This window comes from Syngnathus floridae, unplaced genomic scaffold (genome assembly GCF_059516105.1).
Source record: "Syngnathus floridae isolate MCC-2025c unplaced genomic scaffold, RoL_Sflo_1.0 HiC_scaffold_36, whole genome shotgun sequence".
Classification (NCBI taxonomy): domain Eukaryota; kingdom Metazoa; phylum Chordata; class Actinopteri; order Syngnathiformes; family Syngnathidae; genus Syngnathus; species Syngnathus floridae.
In genome coordinates this window covers 242,920-257,623 of record NW_028284065.1, presented here as the reverse complement: position 1 = coordinate 257,623, position 14,704 = coordinate 242,920, and positions in this window count along the sequence as shown.

Below are 14,704 nucleotides of genomic sequence, written 5' to 3'. Positions count from 1 at the left end.
TGAGAAGGGTCCTGGCGTGAATCACGACCACCTGCTCCTCGTTGGTGAGATTCTGCAAGAGCCCAAAGGCACAGCGTCAACAAGCTTCTTTCAGCGCAAAGCCTTCCAAAAGTCACATTTGAGCCGCCGAGTCTCGTGGAGTGCGAACATAAGGAGTTCGACATACACTTACGGCGTTATAGCCCAGGATGTCCAGCTTCTTCATCAGATCACTGATGACGATGTCCGGGGGAAAGGCGCAAGGAGCAATGTAAGGTGTTCTGGGACCTCGGGTTAAGGTTAGGGTTGCGAGGGACGCCTTACGTACGCTCACGCCCTCGGCCTCGCAGTAGATCTGCAAAGGGCTGAGGCCGTCTGGGAAACGGACTTGCAGAAACTTCAAGACGGGGGAGCGCCACTCCCTCTCCTGAAAGGCAGAGGCATGCATCCGTCCGTCCGTCCGTCCGTCCGTCCGTCACATCTCTGGCCTCAACACGCTTGTGCGAGTCTTCCCACCTCCAGCTCCAGGATGCGGAACTCAAGCAGTTCGTTTTGGTCTCGGATATCCTGGATGTGCTCTTTCAGACGCGCTTCTTCCGCCTCCATCCGCCTGACCTGAAAAGACAGTCAGACCTCATCTGCGGGGCTTCCCGACAGGTGTGACGCCAAGCGACTCCGCCCAGCGCCTTTCTTTCCGTCACCTTTTCGGCCAACTGCTGATTGCTCTGACGCAGCAGCTGCTTCTCCTCCACCCACTTGACATTCTAGAAGAGACAAACGCGTGGACAGCTTTGGAATGTTGTGTCATTTTCATCCACAAATTCTTTGGTTGACTGGAAAATGACATTTGCTTTTCTCCGCATTTTCCCAGCCACGTTCGGGGGGGGGGGGGGGGGGGGGGTTGGTCCAGTAATGCCAGACGGATGAGTGACTGAAGAATGTAGCTATTTTGTCTGAGAAAAAGATGTGCTCATTGATGAGCTTACCTGTCCTTGTTGCTTCAGCGCTGACTCCAGATCTGCTACTCTGCTTTGATAGTGACCCATTTCTACCATCAGCTTTTCTCTGGTCTGAAAGGAGGAGGAGGGAGGCTCCTCCTCCTCCTTTCAGACCAGAGAACACCCGAGGCTGGGTGAGAACGGGGAGGCTGCGACCCGGCCGGGGGTTGCGGGAAGGGGCGCCACCTTGATCTCCTTCTCGGCGTCGTAGTCCCCTTTCGCTGGTCTGGGCTAGCAGAGCGTAGGCTCGTTGCAGCGCTTGATATTCTTGCGTCAGCTGGCGGTAGCGAAGCTCCGCCTCTTCATGCACACACCAATAGTACCAGAATCAGTCAGACCGGCGACAAAGCACCCGCGACGCAAAGACGAGTCCGATTCCAGGCTGAAGAGGAATGTTTGGTGCCAATACGCTGGCAGAAATGGCGGGCTACCTCTTCGGGTTCCGTGTCGGGGGTTCTGTCGGTGTGAAAAGACAAGGACGATCCGTCCGAGTCCACCAACACGTCTTCGTCGTAGCCGTAAAATGTTTCGATGACCTGCGGGCGCGGAAGCAAACATCTCTCTGAACAAACTGAAGCGACACCTCACGATGAATCGACGAGAGGAACGATAGCGAGAAAAAGGCCATTTCATCTTGCGCAACACCAAGCAGCCGCAAACAAACAGACTCACCTTACAGGACCTCACGCTTTGTTCCTCCTCAGAGATTCTCGACGTCGGTATCGTAGCAGCAAATCTCTCTCCTGTCGACACAAATAATCCGCCTTTGAGATTCTTTGGATGCAAAGGGAACGAACGGCTCCGGCGCAGAAACAAACGCGACTCACAATGACATTTCTGACATGAGCTCCTGTCTCCAGAGCCTGAAAAACACGTCACCGGCGATGATTGGAGGGACGCTCGTCTTTTCCAAAAGTGACAACTACAGGGTGTGTCAGGGTTTTCCAGATTATCTTTATCGTATCATTGTGTTGCTTTGACTTTGACTGCGACCTGTAATAAATAATATTATTTATCCCTTATTTATCCCTATCGCTTATCCCTTCCTACACAAAGTCGTAAAACACCCCTTGCTATGTTTTGACTAGAGGTCAAGGGCTTCCTCTATTCAATCCACTCTTACACCCACCCTGTTTCTCTTAATTAAAATGCTCGTGCAGGAGCCGAGAGTCAGACTTCATTCGTACAACGGATGGACTCTCCACCTGCAGGTGTCCAAAAGAACTTACTTGTCTCCCGTGTGGTTCTTGCAAAATAAGTTGGAGCGAGCGCAACTCTAACAGGGTGCATTTTGCCACTAGCTGCCTACGGACAATGACGTCGCGCTCGCGGCTCATGGTTGACGGGCTGAGCAGCCGGGCAAGTCCGTCGTTTTCAGCGCACAGCGAGTGGCAAAGGCGCTGACAAAACGGGAGCTTTGAGCTGCTGAAAACGGCAAAACAAGTCTAAAGCGTGTTCAAACGCGTGCGCACAATGCTCCTGCTTGAAAGGTCGGAATTTAAGGGGCCAATTTTTTGGATGGCGGCCGCCGGCCAAGCTTTGGACGGAAAAGGTTTCCTGGCGACAGCGAGCGAGCGCGGCGCTGCCGTACGTGCACCGAGTCGCCTGCCTGAAGACCTTGGACAAGTCGTCGATGATGTGCCGCTGCTCCACAACTTGAAGGAACTCCATTTCACCGTCCTGCTGGCCGCAACCGCGGTCCAGGTCATTGAGCGAACTAGGCCTTCTCTGTGGAACACAAATGCAGTGGACTCTGTTGGCACGCCGCCGTTGTCCGCGTCGACTTACCAAGCTTGCCATCTCCTCGTTCTCCTGGGTGACAAAGCGCACTTTGTTTTCAAGGCGACACAGCACCAGCGAGAGTTCTTCATTCTTCCTGCTCAGGCGTTTGTTTTTGTACAGGAGTGGCAGAAACTGGCTTTCTGTTTCTCTCAGTCGCTTTAGCTGCAAGCATGAAGTGCGGGATGTGAAAGACGCACAACACGCGGGCCAGAACGTATCCATTCCTTTTGCATCGGTTTGAACGGAATCGTGGCTTTGGCTCCCAATAAAAGACATCTACCAGGCAACCGACTCGCCGCGCCGCTCAACTAATAAGCAAGCGCAATGGGTGCCTCGCTGGATGGCGCGCATCAAACGTAGCGCAAACCTTCAAGCGTGCCGTCAATAAATTACCAGTTCATTGCGCTCTTCAGAAAGCAGGGCGTTTCGATCCTCCAGTTTCCTGATGACTGCGCTGAGCTCAGCGATTTTCAGATGAAACCGTCGCGTGTCCCGATCCTCCTGAGACTGAAAACGCCCCGCAACACACACACACAAGCACTCGTTCAAAGTTCAAAACTGTTTTTGTGCTACCTTCCTCCAGCAACGAACTAAGTCATGCGTACTGCAAGTGTGTGATGAGGTGGCTTACGCAATGAAGAGGATTGCTAGTAGCGGCGTTGACCCCACTTCCAGGGTAGTTTAGGCCCGCCCTTTGGGAATCCCTCAGGGCAGCGATCTGCTGCTCGGCAGCCTGAGTCTGCAGCTGAAGGCGGTGGACGTGGCCGGCCCCAGGGCTTCATCCAAAACACTAACCGCTCTGTCTTTCAGCTTGATCTCATCCGTCTGGATGTACAAACGGGGAGCGCTCAGGCAGGCGGGCAAACTCATTTGCCAGAATTGTGACAAAAACAAAGAGAGCAACCGGCCAATTTTTTTCTGGAATCGACTAGAACACCTTTGCTGTGACAAAAGCGAAGCGAGCAACCGGACATTTTCTTCTTGTGAAATAGAATAGAATAGAATGCCTTAGGTGTCATTGCACTGCAGGTATACAACGAAATTGGGAACATAGCCACGCACCGCGCATCTGATCAGTCCTACCAGTCGGCGGATCTCCCTCTCGCAGTCTCTCTTGGTTCGGCTCAGCTCCTCCCGATGCTGGTGATGAGCCGATCGGAGCTCGGCCGCTCGGGACTGCCAGGCCTGCTGGGCCGCTGCCAGGGCTTCTTCCGCGCTCCTGGTGGAGGCGACACCGCTCGGTCTCCCGACACCGCCGCGTCTCCTCCACCTCCGCCAGCAAAGCGCCCCCCCTCCTCACCTGAGCAGACATTGCGCCACACCGGGCCGTTGAGACCGCAACGGAGCGCCGCGACGCTTACTGGGGACAAGCTACACAATACGGTAGCGGCCGCATCGAAGCCCGACGTGGCGTGCGGATAGTCAGACACGGATAGAGCGGATCACCTTGTCCATGGAGCCGTCCCTCAGGCTGAGGACCAAGGCATTCAGTCGCTGGATCTCTCCATCTTTGATTTTGATCACTCTCATCAGCTCCATTTCATGCTGCCGCAGTAATGTCTCCCTGGTAATGGCTAACTCTTTCTGTTTCTCCTCATGGAGTTTGCTTTTGAGTTCCGTCATGGCGGCGGTGGCACGGTGGTGCTCCGCCCGCAGGTCCTGACTTCTCTCTCTCTCCAGACAGCTGACCTGACATGACTTAGACTTAGACAAACTTTATTGTCATCTTGTCTGCACATGGTGCATACAAAACGAAATTCCGTTGCATACGTCTTACAACAAAGTAGTGATATTGCAGTTGAATAGAAGTAACATATCCTATGAAAATATATATATATACATATATACTATATATATATATATATATATATTAAAAATAAGTATAAAGTGCAGCAGTGATAATTATGCAATAGTGCAAGTAGGCAAAACAGTATTCAAGAGTGTGCAGAGGAATGCTAAACCATGTATTAAACTTCTATTTAAAGGGTTTATACAAGTTCAGTAAAGTTGGTAGTGCGAGATAGTGCAAGATAGAGGTCCGTAGTGTCATAAAGTACAGTTCTGTGAATGTGTGATGCAGAGTTCAGTTTAGAGCTCAACAGTTCTAGTGTTCAACAGTCTGATGACAGCAGGGAAAAAGCTGTTGCAGAACCTGGTGGATCTGCAGCGGATGCTGCAAACCTCTTCCCAGAGGGCAGCAGGGAGAACAGTCCATGGTGGGGGTGTGATGGGTCATTGATGATGTTACGGGCACGGGACATGCAGCGCTGAGATGAAATGTCCTGAATGGAGGGAAGAGGAGCCCCTATGATCCTCTCTGCTGTCCTCACCACTCTCCTCACGTTCTTCCAATCGGAGGCGGTGCAGCCTCCACACCACACAGAGAGACAGCTTGTCAGAATGCTCTCTATGGTGCTCCTGTAGAACGTCCTCATGATGGGTGGGGGCAGGTGGGCTCTCCTCATCCTCCGCAGGAAGTACAAGCGCTTCTGTGCCCTCTTGACCAGTGCCGTAGTGTTCATAGTCCAGGTGAGGTCTTCTGTGATGTGGACCCCCAGGAATTTGGTGGTGCTGACCACCTCCACAGCTGAGCTGTTGATGATCAGTGGAGCGTGGTGAGGCTGTTTTTTCCTGAAGTCGACGATGATCTCCTTCATCTTCTCCTCATTCAGGATCAGGCTGTTTTCTCTGCACCAGCCCACCAGCTGCTCCACCTCCTCTCTGTAGTCCAGGTCGTTGTTGTCTCTGATGAGCCCCACCACCGTTGTGTCGTCTGCTGACTTCACGATGTGATTGGTGGTGAACCTGAGGACGCAGTCGTGTGTCATCAGGGTGCACAGCAGGGGGCTCAGGACGCAGCCCTGAAGGGAGCCTGTGCTGAGGGTGATGACATCAGAGGTGTTCTGTCCGACCCGGACTGACTGAGGTCTGTTGGTGAGGAAGTCTAGCAGCCAGTTGCGAAGGGGGGTGTTGAAGCCCAGGTGTTCCAATTTTCCTACCAGATGCTGTGGGATGATGGTGTTAAACGCTGAGCTGAAGTCCAGGAACAGCCTCCGCACATGGGTGTTCTTCTCCTCCAGGTGAGCCAGGCTCAGGTGAAGAACGGAGGAGATGGCGTCCTGAGTGGAGCGGTTTTGCCGGTCGGCAAACTGGAACGGGTCAAATAATAGGGGGAGTCTGGAAACGATGTGACCTTTAAGCAGCCTTTCGAAGCACTTCATCATAACCGGAGTCAGTGCAACAGGCCGGTAATCATTAAATGAGGTGATTTGAGGTTTCTTCGGCACCGGAATGATGGAGGCAGTCTTAAAGCACGCCGGCACTGTGGCTTGGCCCAGCGAGGTGTTAAAAATGTCTGTGATGACCCCAGCCAGATGACTTGCACATTCCCTGAACACACGCCCAGGAATGTTGTCGGGGCCAGGGTTGACTCTCCTCAGGGTCTTCAACACATCGGCGGAGTCAAGGCAGAGTACCTCCTCTTCCTGATGGGGGACAGTTTTAACTGCTGGAGTGCCGTTTAGTGCCTCGAACCTCCCAAAGAAGTTATTTAGACCATTTAGAAAGTCAGCATCAACTACACCCACCGGGGGGGGGGAGGGTGAGTTGTAGTCTGTAATCGCCCGTATGCCTTGCCACATACTCCTGATGTTTTTGACGTCGTGGAAACGATCCTGAAATTTTCGACTGCGGTCTCGCTTCGCTATCCTGATGGCACGGTTCAAGTTGGCTCTCGCTGTCCTCAGTGTCTCCTTGTCGCCAGACTTGAAGGCAGAGTTCCGCGCTCGTAGCGTTTGACGTACCTCCTCAGTCATCCAGGGTCGTTGGTTGCCCCGGGTGATGATATTCTTAGTGGTGCTGACGTCCTCGGTGCATTTGTTGATGTAGGCTGACACAGTCATGGCACACGCATGTCTAATCTACATCGGGAAAACTGGGAGGGAGGGAGGCAGGCAGGGAGGCAGGCAGGGAGGCAGGCAGGGAGGCAGGCAGTGTCTGTCTGTTGAGGTTTTCACCTTGTTCTTCTCCTGCTGAAGTTCTAACTGGACGTCCATCAGTTTGGTTCTCAGCTCGTCATTGGCGGCCTGAAGGGCGTCCGTTCGCTCCGCCTTGGCCCGCCCTGCCGGAGCTCGTTTGGACATCTCTTACTCGAGTCTCGCCCGGTCGTCAGTCAGAGATCACAACATTTGTACCTGGAGAGCACAAACGCAGCGCTGTTTTCCACTGGCTTCGAACTCAACTTCAATCGGTACCGTAACTTACAACATCATAAACATAGAACTAGCTTGACTTATTCATTGAATAAATGCATTTGGTTCTTCAAAACTGCATCACGCAACATAGCGTGACCGAGACGGCCGTTATCCACCTGCGTGAAGTTATTTGGTGAAATGAATGAGATGTTTAAGACACCATCGTTCTGTCTCTATGTAGATGAAGGTAAATAATCGATTGCTGAAGGTCCAAAGGTGTTGTGATAAACAAATAAACATATTAGTGATTAGTGACATATTTGTGATAAACATATTAGGCAGGATAATCACATATGTTAACGTGACTGCCCACACTGTATTTATTTATGGTTATTTGTTAAATCGAGTACTGTTAGACATGAAATAGGAAGTGTTTAACATAAATGGAAGACGAAAGGGGTACTCACCATTGTAGCTCCTGCTGGTCAATGATACGAGCCTCTTCTTGCAGTGGAAAACATACAGCCAACAAACACCGTGGAACCTAAAGGAATGAAATTAAACATTAACATTTAGCCTCAACCAACATTCACAGATACAACGCAACGCAAACTACACAAACGTAAATCTTTTTAAACACAATGAGTTGTACTTACCGTGTACGCTCTAGACGGTCCACTTGCAAGCGGAAAATAAAGATATTTCTGTTGATAATCGTCGTGTTTGTATCCGGTGTCTCGCTCAAGGCCATTGCGCCCACAGATTTGAATTTTGGCGAGAGTTCAGCCTATTGACGTCATTTCCGCGGTGTAATACCCGCATATCTGAAACGGCAAAGTTAAGAGTAGAGTTAAATAAAGTTTTTAGTCAACGCAATAATTTACAACCGTTGACCAGTCGAAATAATCGTCGAAATTTGGCGTCTGTGGCTGGAAGCAGACGCCGAGTTCGACATTCCTCCCAAACGCCACACTCCCTCGCTTTTCAGGGCTAAAAAAAAACAGTTGTAATTACCTTGTACGCTCTAGACGGTCAAGTTGCAAGCTGAAAACAAAAATATTTGCCTTGTTAGTCATCGTGTTACTAACCGCTGTGTCTTGTTTGCCAGAACTGCCGCTTTCCTACTTCCTGTTGCAAGCCACGCCCACGGATTATAATTTTGCCGTGAGTTCCGCCTATTGACGTCATGTCCGCGTCACATGACTGCGACGTAATATTATCTAAAACGGTTTGTGCGGTATTGTGTTGTTCTGTGCGGTATTGTGTTATTCTGTGCGGCGTCGTGTTGTTCTGTGCGGCGTCGTGTTGTTCAGTGCGACGTCGTGTTGTTCAGTGCGGCATGGTGTTGTTCAGTGCGGCATGGTGTTGTTCAGTGCGGCATGGTGTTGTTCAGTGCGGCATAATGTTGTTCAGTGCGGCATAATGTTGTTCAGTGCGGCATGGTGTTGTTCAGTGCGGCATGGTGTTGTTCAGTGCGGCATGGTGTTGTTCAGTGCGGCATAATGTTGTTCAGTGCGCCATAATGTTGTTCAGTGCGGCATGGTGTTGTTCAGTGCGGGATGGTGTTGTTCAGTGCAGGATGGTGTTGTTCAGTGCGGCATGGTGTTGTTCAATGCGGCATGGTGCTGTTCAGTGCGGTATGGTGTTGTTCAGTGCGGCATGGTGTTGTTCAGTGCGGCATAATGTTGTTCAGTGCGGCATGGTGTTGTTCAGTGCGGCATGGTGTTGTTCAGTGCGGCATGGTGTTGTTCAGTGCGGCATGGTGTTGTTCAGTGCGGAATGGTGTTGTTCAGTGCGGCATGGTGTTGTTCAGTCCGGGATGGTGTTGTTCAATGCGGGATCGTGTTGTTCAGTGCGGGGTGGTGTTGTTCAGTGCGGGATGGTGTTGTTCAGTGCGGCATGGTGTTGTTCAATGCGGCATGGTGTTGTTCAGTGCGGGATGGTGTTGTTCATTGCGGCATGGTGTTGTTCAGTGCGGCATGGTGTTGTTCAGTGCGGCATGGTGTTGTTCAGTGCGGCATGGTGTTGTTCAGTGCGGCATAATGTTGTTCAGTGCGGCATGGTGTTGTTCAGTGTGGAAAGGTGTTGTTCAGTGCAGGATGGTGTTGTTCAGTGCGGCATGGTGTTGTTCAATGCAGGATCGTGTTGTTCAGTGCAGCATAATGTTGTTCAGTGCAGCATGGTGTTGTTCAGTGCGGCATGGTGTTGTTCAATGCGGCATGGTGTTGTTCACTGCGGGATGGTGTTGTTCAATGCGGGATCGTGTTGTTCAGTGCGGCATAATGTTGTTCAGTGCAGCATGGTGTTGTTCAGTGCGGCATGGTGTTGTTCAGTGCGACATAATGTTGTTTAGTGCGGCATAATGTTGTTCAGTGCGGCATGGTGTTGTTCAGTGCGGCATGGTGTTGTTCAGTGCGGCATGGTGTTGTTCAGTGCGGCATGGTGTTGTTCAGTGCAGGATGGTGTTGTTCAGTGCGGCATGGTGTTGTTCAATGCGGCATGGTGTTGTTCAGTGCGGGATGGTGTTGTTCAGTGCAGGATGGTGTTGTTCAGTGCGGCATGGTGTTGTTCAGTGTGGAATGGTGTTGTTCAGTGCGGCATGGTGTTGTTCAGTGCGGCATGGTGTTGTTCAGTGCAGGATGGTGTTGTTCGATGCGGGATCGTGTTGTTCAGTGCGGCATGGTGTTGTTCAGTGCGGCATGGTGTTGTTCAGTGCGGCATAATGTTGTTCAGTGCGGCATGGTGTTGTTCAGTGCGGCATGGTGTTGTTCAGTGCGGCATGGTGTTGTTCAGTGCGGCATGGTGTTGTTCAGTGCGGCATAATGTTGTCCAGTGCGCCATAATGTTGTTCAGTGTGGCATGGTGTTGTTTAGTGCGGGATGGTGTTGTTCAGTGCAGGATGGTGTTGTTCAGTGCGGCATGGTGTTGTTCAATGCGGCATGGTGTTGTTCAGTGCGGGATGGTGTTGTTCAGTGCGGCATGGTGTTGTTCAGTGCGTTATAATGTTGTTCAGTGCGGCATGGTGTTGTTCAGTGCGGCATGGTGTTGTTCAGTGCGGCATGGTGTTGTTCAGTGCGGCATGGTGTTGTTCAGTGCGGAATGGTGTTGTTCAGTGCGGCATGGTGTTGTTCAGTGCGGGATGGTGTTGTTCAATGCGGGATCATGTTGTTCAGTGCGGGGTGGTGTTGTTCAGTGCAGGATGGTGTTGTTCAGTGCAGGATGGTGTTGTTCAGTGCGGCATGGTGTTGTTCAATGCAGGATCGTGTTGTTCAGTGCAGCATAATGTTGTTCAGTGCAGCATGGTGTTGTTCAGTGCGGCATGGTGTTGTTCAATGCGGCATGGTGTTGTTCAGTGCGGGATGGTGTTGTTCAGTGCGGCATGGTGTTTTTCAGTGCGGCATAATGTTGTTCAGTGCGGCATGGTGTTGTTCAGTGCGGCATGGTGTTGTTCAGTGCAGGATGGTGTTGTTCAGTGCGGCATGGTGTTGTTCAATGCAGGATCGTGTTGTTCAGTGCAGCATAATGTTGTTCAGTGCAGCATGGTGTTGTTCAGTGCGGCATAATGTTGTCCAGTGCGCCATAATGTTGTTCAGTGCGGCATGGTGTTTTTTAGTGCGGGATGGTGTTGTTCAGTGCAGGATGGTGTTGTTCAGTGCGGCATGGTGTTGTTCAATGCGGCATGGTGTTGTTCAGTGCGGGATGGTGTTGTTAAGTGCGGCATGGTGTTGTTCAGTGCGGCATAATGTTGTTCAGTGCGGCATGGTGTTGTTCAGTGCGGCATGGTGTTGTTCAGTGCGGCATGGTGTTGTTCAGTGCGGCATGGTGTTGTTCAGTGCGGCATGGTGTTGTTCAGTGCGGCATGGTGTTGTTCAGTGCGGAATGGTGTTGTTCAGTGCGGCATGGTGTTGTTCAGTGCGGGATGGTGTTGTTCAATGCGGGATGATGTTGTTCAGTGCGGGGTGGTGTTGTTCAGTGCAGGATGGTGTTGTTCAGTGCAGGATGGTGTTGTTCAGTGCGGCATGGTGTTGTTCAATGCAGGATCGTGTTGTTCAGTGCAGCATAATGTTGTTCAGTGCAGCATGGTGTTGTTCAGTGCGGCATGGTGTTGTTCAATGCGGCATGGTGTTGTTCAGTGCGGGATGGTGTTGTTCAGTGCGGCATGGTGTTTTTCAGTGCGGCATAATGTTGTTCAGTGCGGCATGGTGTTGTTCAGTGCGGCATGGTGTTGTTCAGTGCAGGATGGTGTTGTTCAGTGCGGCATGGTGTTGTTCAATGCAGGATCGTGTTTTTCACTGCAGCATAATGTTGTTCAGTGCAACATGGTGTTGTTCAGTGCGGCATAATGTTGTCCAGTGCGCCATAATGTTGTTCAGTGCGGCATGGTGTTGTTTAGTGCGGGATGGTGTTGTTCAGTGCAGGATGGTGTTGTTCAGTGCGGCATGGTGTTGTTCAATGCGGCATGGTGTTGTTCAGTGCGGGATGGTGTTGTTCAGTGCGGCATGGTGTTGTTCAGTGCGGCATAATGTTGTTCAGTGCGGCATGGTGTTGTTCAGTGCGGCATGGTGTTGTTCAGTGCGGCATGGTGTTGTTCAGTGCGGCATGGTGTTGTTCAGTGCGGAATGGTGTTGTTCAGTGCGGCATGGTGTTGTTCAGTGCGGGATGGTGTTGTTCAATGCGGGATCATGTTGTTCAGTGCGGGGTGGTGTTGTTCAGTGCAGGATGGTGTTGTTCAGTGCAGGATGGTGTTGTTCAGTGCGGCATGGTGTTGTTCAATGCAGGTTCGTGTTGTTCAGTGCAGCATAATGTTGTTCAGTGCAGCATGGTGTTGTTCAGTGCGGCATGGTGTTGTTCAATGCGGCATGGTGTTGTTCAGTGCGGGATGGTGTTGTTCAGTGCGGCATGGTGTTTTTCAGTGCGGCATAATGTTGTTCAGTGCGGCATGGTGTTGTTCAGTGCGGCATGGTGTTGTTCAGTGCAGGATGGTGTTGTTCAGTGCGGCATGGTGTTGTTCAATGCAGGATCGTGTTGTTCAGTGCAGCATAATGTTGTTCAGTGCAGCATGGTGTTGTTCAGTGCGGCATGGTGTTGTTCAATGCGGCATGGTGTTGTTCACTGCGGGATGGTGTTGTTCAATGCGGGATCGTGTTGTTCAGTGCGGCATAATGTTGTTCAGTGCAGCATGGTGTTGTTCATTGCGGCATGGTGTTGTTCAGTGCGACATAATGTTGTTTAGTGCGGCATAATGTTGTTCAGTGCGGCATAATGTTGTTCAGTGCGGCATGGTGTTGTTCAGTGCGGCATGGTGTTGTTCAGTGCGGCATGGTGTTGTTCAGTGCAGGATGGTGTTGTTCAGTGCGGCATGGTGTTGTTTAATGCGGCATGGTGTTGTTCAGTGCGGGATGGTGTTGTTCAGTGCAGGATGGTGTTGTTCAGTGCGGCATGGTGTTGTTCAGTGCGGCATAATGTTGTTCAGTGCGGCATAATGTTGTTCAGTGCGGCATAATGTTGTTCAGTGCGGCATAATGTTGTTCAGTGCGGGATGGTGTTGTTCATTGCGGCATGGTGTTGTTCAGTGCGGCATGGTGTTGTTCAGTGCGGCATGGTGTTGTTCAGTGCGGGATGGTGTTGTTCAGTGCAGGATGGTGTTGTTCAGTGCGGCATGGTGTTGTTCAGTGCGGCATGGTGTTGTTCATTTCGGCATAATGTTGTTCAGTGCGGCATAATGTTGTTTAGTGCGGCATGGTGTTGTTCAGTGCGGGATGGTGTTGTTCAGTGCGTTATAATGTTGTTCAGTGCGGCATGGTGTTGTTCAGTGCGGCATGGTGTTGTTCAGTGCGGCATGGTGTTGTTCAGTGCGGCATAATGTTGTTCAGTGCGGCATAATGTTGTTCAGTGCGGCATGGTGTTGTTCAGTGCGGGATGGTGTTGTTCAGTGCGGGATGGTGTTGTTCAGTGCGGCATGGTGTTCAATGCGGAATGGTGTTGTTCAGTGCAGGATGGTGTTGTTCAGTGCGGCATGGTGTTGTTCAGTGCGGCATAATGTTGTTCAGTGCGGCATGGTGTTGTTCAGTGCGGCATGGTGTTGTTCAGTGCGGCATGGTGTTGTTCAGTGCGGGATGGTGTTGTTCAGTGCGGGATGGTGTTGTTCAGTGCGGCATGGTGTTGTTCAGTGCGGCATGGTGTTGTTCAGTGCGGCATAATGTTCAGTGCGGCATAATGTTGTTCAGTGCGGCATGGTGTTGTTCAGTGCGGGATGGTGTTGTTCAGTGCAGGATGGTGTTGTTCAGTGCGGCATGGTGTTCAGTGCGGGATGGTGTCTTTCAGTGCGGCATGGTGTCGTTCAGTGCGGCATGGTGTCTTTCAGTGCGGCATGGTGTCGTTCAGTGAGGCATGGTGTTGTTCAGTGCGGCATGGTGTTGTTTAGTGCGGCATGGTGTTGTTCAGTGCGGGATGGTGTTGTTCAGTGTGGCATGGTGTTCAGTGCGGCATGGTGTTGTTCAGTGCGGTATCGTGTTGTTCAGTGCGGTATCGTGTTTCTCAGTGCGGTATCGTGTTGTTCAGTGCAGTATCGTTGTGTTGTTCGTATTGTGTTTAACACTTAGCCTCTAACACTTAGCCTCTAACACTTAGCCTCTAGCATCTAGAAGGTAAATAAATAGGAAGGAAGGACTCACCGGTGACGTCTTCGCCCACGTCCAAGCGTTGTACTTTGTATTTTCATCCTTCTGACAGTGGAAAACATAGCCAACAAACACCGTGGAACCTAAACGAATGAAAGAAAACTATCATTTGGCCACAACCAACATTCACAGATACAACACAATGTGACGTGCGGGGTTGAGGTTAAAGGTTGAGTGAAGGGCCCTCGTTTTAAACTACTTTTTTGAAAAGGATTGGGAACAAGTAAGACGTATTTAATTTATTTAATGGGAAGTAGTAAGAGCTATTGAATTTAATCTATGTATTATATTCTATTGTATTGTATTCTGTTGTATTCTTTTGGATTGTATTCACACTAACCCCACTAAAACTTCAGCCCACAAAAACTCGCCTCTGGCGCCTAGCCTCTGGCACTTAGCCTCTAACACTTAGCCTTTAACACTTAGCCTTTAACACTTAGCCTTTAACACTTAGCCTAGAAGGTGAATAAATAGGGTTAAAGGTTGAGTGAAGGGACCTCGTTTGAAACTACTTTTTTGTAAAGGAGTGGGAACAAGTAAGACGTATTTAATTTATTTAATGGGAAGTAGTAAGACTTATTAAATTTATTTAATCTACTTTTCTTCCCAGGCAAAATTTGATGTGCTGCAATTCCAAATTTCCAAAGTGAATGAAGGAATGAAGTCCTTTAAATTATGATTTTGTATAAATACTAGGCATTAACACAAAATCGACGGCACAAAATGGGCAGACTTTACTTGTTTGAAAAGGACTGGTTACAAGACAGACTTTTTTAATTTATTTAATGGGAAGAAGACTTATTTAGTTTAATTGATCTATTTTTGTTCCCTGCCAAAATTCGATTTGCTGCAATTCCAAATTTCCAAAGTGAATGAAGGAAAAAAGTCGTTTAAATTATGATTTTGTTTAAATACTAGGCATAGACACAAAATCTACGGCACAAAATGGGCAGACTTTACTTGTTTGAAGAGGACTGGTTACAAGACAGACTTTTCTGATTTATTTAATGGGAAGAAGACTTATTTAGTTTATTTAATCTATTTTTGTTCCCTGGCAAAATTGGATTTGCTG